The 7,946-nt window shown below is 38.8% G+C and overlaps 1 non-coding gene across 1 annotated transcript; it reads right to left on the bottom strand.

Annotated features, from left to right (window-relative positions):
- Window positions 1-2,178: 2,178 nt before the first annotated feature.
- On the bottom strand, window positions 2,179-2,251 carry TRNAE-CUC (transfer RNA glutamic acid (anticodon CUC)). The gene has a single exon. It is a non-coding gene; the product is annotated as a tRNA-Glu (tRNA).
- Between the last annotated feature and the right edge of the window lie 5,695 nt (window positions 2,252-7,946).

Below are 7,946 nucleotides of genomic sequence, written 5' to 3'. Positions count from 1 at the left end.
GGCGCAGTGGTTAAGAATCTGCCTTCCAAGGCAGGGTATGTGGGTTCAATCCCTGGTCAGGGAAGAGATCCCACATGCATGCCTCAACTAAGAGTTTGCATGCCACAACTAAGGAGCGCATTGGCCGCAACTAAGACCCGGTGCAACCAAAATTTTTTTTAAAAAATAAAAAAATAAAGTTCATCAACAGCTCACTTACTGCATCTGTTTCACTGGGATTCTTTATTTCAAACATGGACAGTTCTTTACTCTTCGTAGTCTAGGCTTATTCTGATTTTTAGTTTCTGAAATACTAAGCATTAGACTATGAGGAAGTTAATTTCAGTACATCTGACCTCTTCTGGGGAGATGTCTTTAGTCCATTTAAGATAGTTGGGGCAAACTCCAGTGGAGCACAGCACTTTAATAAGGCCCATACCCTGGTAATTCTATTTCCATTATTTCTAGGATATTCACTAGGATATTGCCTTTCTCAAATTGGAAGGCTGTTAGAAAAAAAGCGCCAGGGAATAACTAGTGTGGCTAGGGTCATGTGTAGCTCCAGAATGAGACTATATCTAGATCAGAGGACTAGGAAAGGCTTGGCCTTGGTTTTAAACCCAGGCTTGTGGAATGAGGGGTAGAGAGAGCAGACGTCAGCTATTACAAGAGAGGGAGCAAGGAGTGTGTTGAGCAGACAGGATTAATAGCCATGGCAGAGACTTTAGAGTCTCTACCTGTAGACTGAAAGGAATTACCCAGTCTAACCTGTTTTTGCGTGAATTCCATCGCATTATTCCCATCAGCATTTCCTGGGACCTGAGCTCTGTAACACTGATACTTTGTTCAGTACTCAAGTGTCATAGTCACACAAGGGAGACTTTTTACCAATAGTCCTGCCACCCAGCATGAAAGGGATTAGGTAAGAAATAGTTGGTCGCAATAATTGGAAAATGAAAGCATTCCATGTTTATTCCCAAATGAGCCGAGATATCTTTATCACACCACTTATGGTCCTTTATAACCAAATGCAGAAATTATAGTTTTGTCAAATGTGTGTGTGAACGTGATGCTGATTGCCTCACTTCCAAGTATAGGGGTCGCTCTGTTGAACGGAGTCCATATTGAGTCAAAGCATGCAGTTTCAGTAGAGAAGAGCCCTGAAAGTAATGTACTTTGTACCATGTTGCTCACTTCTAGTCCTTCTTCCTTATTACAAAGTTGTAGGGGAAAAAAGAGAAACTCTGAAATGTGGTTTTCCTCTATGACAAATGTTCTCTTCTGTGCCCTCTGCAAATCCATCATTGCTGTGCTGCTAGTGTGGAGGGAAGGGTTTCAGATTTTTTTTTTTTTTTTAGGAAGAAGTTGGTGTTTTCTTTTTACATGAACATTTAGTCAAACTTGCAGAGGAAACATTTTTATTAACTGTCCCCAAAAGTTTGTTGGACACTCTAAATCCCTATTAATTTTACTTGGGCTATCATTCATCAATCATCTCTCTGCTCATTTATTTTTCTTCCTATGTACCTTTAAATTTAGATTGGTTTAATGGGAATATGATATGAATTTCCCTAAAAATAAGGCACTTACTATCATCAATGAACATTACTAGCTCTTCATTTACTAGTGGCCCTGACTCATTCTAAGAATAAATCATACTCAAGAAAGGGGAAATGAACTAATGAAAAAAAAAAAAAAACCTCACTGTATTAAGCAATGCATTTCCAATGGCATTTTACTTTTTGTATTCAATAGTTATTTATCAAATTCAATTACAAGTTCATATAGCTTTGCTCAACAATACTAGTCAATACTAGTACTGACAATAAATGAATGATAACTAGTCTTAGAAAAAGACAATCCCCCAAACCATATGGTTATAGGATATTTTTTTAATTAAAAATTTAATTTACATGCATATTTTTCTTATGGTGATATATGATAAGGAAATCAATAAAATAATTCCAAGCATAAATATATATTACATTAGAATAAGATTCAGAGGAGAATAATAGAATGGAATTATGAGTTCAAGGAGAAAAAGAAATGATAAAATTTCTAACAATTAAAGATGAATCTTCAAGCATTTTTAAAAATTGATAATAGTGATAGGCAGGCTCTATAAAATGGCCCCCAGTGATCCCTGCCTGCTGGTTTGTTTTTTTTTTTTTTTCGGCTGTACCGCTCATGGGTTGTTAGTTCCCCGACCAGGGATTGAACCTGGGCCCTCGGCAGTGAGAGAACAGAGTCCTAACCACTGGACCACCAGGGAATTCCCTGCCTGCTGGTATTTATGCCCTTGTGTAATCCCATCCCTTTGAGAATGAACTGACCTAATGACTTACTTCTAACAAAGAGAATATACAGCAAAAGTGATGGGATGCAGCTTCCAACATTAGAAAAAGACTGTGGTGACCAAAAGACTGTGATTTCCATCTTGCTCATCCTCTTTTGTTCCCTCTCTCCATCTCTCACCTGTTCTGAGGGAAGCCAGTTGTCATGTTGTGAACTGCCTTATGGAGAGCCCCATGTGGCAAGGAACTGAGGGAGGATTCCAGCCACTGGCCAACAAGGAACCAGGTCCTTAGTCCAACAGCCCACAGGGAACTGAATCCTGCCAACAATTATGTGAGTGAACTTGTAAGCAGATCCTCCTTAGTCAAGTCTTTAGATGAGACTGGAGCCCTGGCTGACCCCTTGATTGCAGTCCTGTGAGAGATCTTGAGTGATCTGACCCAGAGAATCTGTGAGAAAATAAATGGTTTCTTTAAACTGCTTAGTTTAGGGACAATTTGTTACATAGCACTAGGTAACTAATATAATAATAGTGAATCAAATGGCTATTGTTTTTAGAATCTGTTGGACACATTTAGGAATGAAAAAATATTTTGAATTTTAAAATGACATTTTTCAATAGCTTGAAATTATATCATTTGCAGCTATTTAAACTTAGGAGAAAACATTTTAGAAGGCAACTTAAAACCTGTGTGGGGTTCATAATTTTTCTAAATTCTTTTAGGGAGTACAGAAGTGAAAAATTAGCCAAGACCTAACAGCATTGGGAAACCCCATTCCTTGGTGATAGTGTAAAAGGTTAAGGGAAAGAATTAAATCTTAAATGGAATTAAAGAGTTCAGTTATCTGCCTTGAGAAAGTAACGTTAGTACTTGAGCCAAGCTAGATGGTGCACAACTAAAATAATAGCCTCTACCAAATGAGGACTTAACGGTTACACATTTTACCTCATTTAATCATTACAACAGCACTTGGAGGGAGATTTTATCTTTATGGAGATTTGAGGAGGCCAGTTTATTACACCCAAATTATTATGTTGAGTTGAGCCTACGGAAGGGGCACTCATTTATCCAGCCATTTCTCCATGTGAGCCAATATCCATTTATGGGATAAATCCACCCATTTATCCCATTTATCCTATGACTAATCAAGGGACTGTCGTTACACGTGCAGCTCACCTAAAATGTTATCCTGCCCCAGAGCTGAAAGTGGACAGAAAGATGTCAGACTCTCCTCATTATACAAGTTAAAAAACATAAGGCCTGGGTTCAGTCCTAAGTCCCTGATTCTGAAGGCCTGTGCTCTTAACAGTTCTGTCTTTCCAGAAGATATGAAAAATGATTAAATGCATTTTCTACTGTGTTCAGATTATGTCAATCATACAGATTTTTGCCTCTCTTTCTACATAGAAGTTCAATAAATACTAACACTCTAGTTAAGATTCTAAAACGTTTTTATTGTAGTAAAATATACATACCATAAAACTCACCATTCTAACCATTTTAAGTGTACAGTTCAGTGGCGTTAAGTACCTTCATATCGTTGTGCAAGCATCACTGCCATCCATATCCCGAACTTTTTCATCTTCCCAAATTGAAACTGCATTCCCATTAAACAATAACTCCCTATTGCCCCCTTCTCTTACCCCTGGCAACCACCATTCTACTTTCTGTCCCTATGAATTTGACTGCTCAATGTACCTCATATAAATGAAATCATATAATATTTGTTCTTTTGGGGTTGGCTTATTTTACTTAGCATAATGTTCTCAAGGTTCATCTATGTTGTAACATGTGTCAGAAGTCCCTTCCTTTTTTTTTTTTTCTTTCTTTTAATTTTTTTTGGCTGCGTTGGGTCTTAGTTGCGGCACGTGGGATCTTCACTGAGGCATGCGGGATCTTTCGTTGGGGCGAGTGGGCTCTTCCTTGTGGTGTGCGGGCTTCTCTCTAGTTGTGGCGGGTGGGTTTTCTCTTCTCTAGTTGTGGTGCACAGCCTTCAGGGCGCGTGGGCTCTGTAGTTGTGGTGCGCGGATTCCAGAGCGCGTGGGCTCTGTAGTTCTGCTGCACGCAGACTCTAGTTGAGGCGCGTGAACTCAGTAGTTGTGGCTCGCAGGCTTAGTTGCCCCATGGCATGTGGGATCTTAGTTCCTGACCAGGGATTGAACCCATGTCCCCTGCATTGGAAGGCGGATTCTTTACCACTGGCCACCAGGGAAGTCCCAAGAAGTCCCTTCCTTTTTAAGGCTGAATTGTATGTATGTATATACCGCCTTTTGTTTATTCATTCTTCTGTGAACACTTGAGTTGCTTCCACCTTTTGGCTATTGTGAATAATGCTGCTATGAACATGGGTGTATGAATACTTGTTTGTCAATTCTTTTGGGTATATATCCAGAATTGGAATTGCTGGATTATATGGTAATTCTATGTTTAATTTTTTGAGGAACTGCTATACTGTTTTGCACATTGACTATATCATATTGCATTCCTACAAGATTTTAAGTGATATACAAGTGGTTAGTGATGAACAATGAGTAATATAGACAATTAGCCCACAATTATGGACTCTCGGAGCTCGAAGAGACTTTACAGTACATTAGTCCAAATATCCTTCATATTCGAAGATAATGCTTCAAGTGTTTGGATGATGATTATGTTACCCTCTAGCAAACATTGATTAAAGGCTTCCTTATGTGCCCTGCACAATGCTGCACAGAACTAAAAGGGAAAAAGAAATTACCCATGCTTTTCTGGAATTCTTTCCTATAACTACCATATGCAGCCTTAAACATAGCAACCTTTTCATTTACCTTGGATAATTGGATTCACCTGGGTGGAAAGACCATGCATTTCAATTATTTTACTTCCTGTCTATCTCCATGGGAAAGATAAACTAGTTTCAATAAAGATGTGAGTTGGTAAATATTTGCAATTAGAGTCTTTATGAGGTCACTATAGCAGTTATAAAAGCAAAACAATTTAAATATAATTGTAGATCCTTACATAAACCTGACATCTAGCCATGTCTACCTACATTGTTTTAGTTTTCCACAGCATTGGTCAAGTTTAGAAGCTACACAATTCTGAGGTTTAATGAATGTTTAGATGAAAACAGTTTCTATCTCAGTTGTGAAAAACCAAATACCCTGAAATGATAATGAGGATAAGTAGTAGACCAGCATATTATAATCATAAAGGGAGCTCTGTATAAGTGCTGCTAATGCTCTAAGTGTTCTAAGTGCTGGAAATGGTCTCTCTGCTGGACCTTGAATGACCTGGTATCTTACCTCCTCTCCAAGACTTCTGTTAAAAGTCACAATAAGTGAATACTATTCAGTTTTGAAGCAGAAAGAAAGCCTGTGATTTGGGACACTATGCTAAGTGAAATAAACCAGACTCAGAAAGACAAATACTACATAATCCTGCTTATATGTGGAATCTAAAATAGTTGAATACATAGAAGCACAGAGTATAATGGTGGTCGCCAGGGGCTGGGGTGGGGGAAATGAGAAAATGTTGGTCAAAGGACACAAAGTTTCAGTTATGCAAGATGAATAGTTCTGGAGATCTAATGTACAGCATGGTGACTACAGTTAACAATACCGTATCATATGCTTGAAATTTGCTAAGAGGGTAGATCTTAAGTATTCTCACCACACACACACACACACACACACACACACACACACACACGACTATGTGAGGTGATGGATATGTTAACTAGTTTGATTGTGGAGATCATTTCACAATGATAGCGAAACATGTATAAATATATACAATTTCTATTTACCAATTACACCTCAATAAAGCTGAAAGAAGAGTACCAATAAGGTGTGCATGGCAGACAGCAAGTCTATGCCTTAGTCTTCTTGGCTGTGCAGAATCTTAGAAATAACCTGTTTAATACCTATAAACCTTTTCAAAGTATTTTCCTCCATGAGCTCCAGAAATGTCATGGTTTCATAAACGGTTAATCAGAAGTTAATATCAACATCAGAGAATGAATGTAACCACCCTGCATTCATATAACCTCTGCCTAAAAACAAAGAAAATTAGAATTTTGTCTGGCCTTTGCTGCAGAATTATAAACGTGCAATTCCTGTTTGGCTTTTGAAATATTTAGATTAGTTTAATCTTGTTGTAGTCTTTAAGACCTCCTAGCTAGAAATTATTGATCCAGTTGAAACTTTTCCATTTTACAGAGGAAGAAATAAAAATCTAGGGAAAGTATGGAATTGAGAATTAAAGGGCAAATTGAGATTAAAACGCAGTATTCTTTGTCCCATAGCTTACTTGCATTTAAAAGAGGAATCTTTAATTAATTTAAAAAGTCACAGGGAATAAATTCCTTTTTTAAAAAATAAATAAATACATAAATTTATTTATTTTTGACTGTGTTGGGTCTTCGTTGCTGCATGCAGGCTTTCTCTAGTTGCGGCGAGCGCGGGCTACGCTTTTTTGCAGTGCGCGGGCTTCTCATCGTGGCGGCTTCTCTTGTTGCAGAGTACGGGCTCTAGGTGCGCGGGCTTCAGTAGTTGTGGCGCACGGGCTTAGTTGCTCTGCGGCATGTGGGATCTTCCCGGACCAGGGGTCGAACCCGTGTCCCCTGCATTGGTAGGCAGATTCTCAACCACTGCGCCACCAGGGAAGCCCGGGAATAAATTTCTAGTACTGGAGTTTCAGGCAGTCTTTGACTCTACTTCCATCCACACGCCTAGCAAAGCTGGACTCCACTTGGAGAGTACAGGTGTGGGGAGAGGTGTGAAGAGAGGGAAAGGGAGAGATAGGAGAAGATAAGAAATATTTCATGTCTCTCTTACTCCTTAATTTTCCAATTCAACTCAAGTTGTCAAACATTTATGGAAGGCTTACTGTACATGGAGCATTCTTTAAGATTCTGGAGATTCAAACAAATTAGACCTGGACTTGACTTCAAGTGCCTGAAATCCAGTATAGGAGTGGGTTTATTTATGTATATGTTTTTTATTCTAGAAAACCTAGCCTGTCGGATGAACTACAGTATTCTACAATGCTGTAGTCATGTATTACTAGGGAAGGAGTGGCTAATATCTCAGAGTCCCTCAGAATTTTTTCCATGGTCAGGATTATCATAAACAATTTACCCCAGTTGGAACCAGCCTTTGTCCTTTCCAGAGAGACCACACTACTTTTAGCTTAGACTGGAAATCTTCCTGTACCACTCTTGGCCAAGGTTCCAGCTGTTTTATGTTTGCTCACTTCAGTATTTTCTTAACTTCTCTTTAGCATTGCGAAGAACTCCAGAGATTTCCTAATTTACTCTTTGCACTATTACAAAAACTACAGTGAGGGTTTAGGCTTGTATTACGCTGCAGTCACTCAATAATAATATTTCCTGAATGCCTATCTCAGGTCCCTGGGATACACCATTGAACATAACAGGCAAAGATTCCTGCCCTCGTGGAACATATACCCTAGTTACTACATATAATAAAAATCTGAAATAATCGAGGCTCAGAATATAATTTTTTCTCTCATATAAAATAAGTCCAGATTTAGTCAGTCCAAGGCTCCATTGGTGGCTCCACTGTCACCAAGGATCTTGACTCCTTCACTATTCATTCTTTCTCAGCCTTGTCTCATAGCTTTCATCCTCAGGATCACCTCATACTCAGAAAATGGCTGATGTAGTCC

This window comes from Balaenoptera ricei, chromosome 12 (assembly GCF_028023285.1).
Source record: "Balaenoptera ricei isolate mBalRic1 chromosome 12, mBalRic1.hap2, whole genome shotgun sequence".
Taxonomy (NCBI): Eukaryota; Metazoa; Chordata; class Mammalia; order Artiodactyla; family Balaenopteridae; genus Balaenoptera; species Balaenoptera ricei.
The sequence above is the reverse complement of the archived record's forward strand: the minus strand, read 5'-3'. Positions and strand labels throughout refer to the sequence as shown.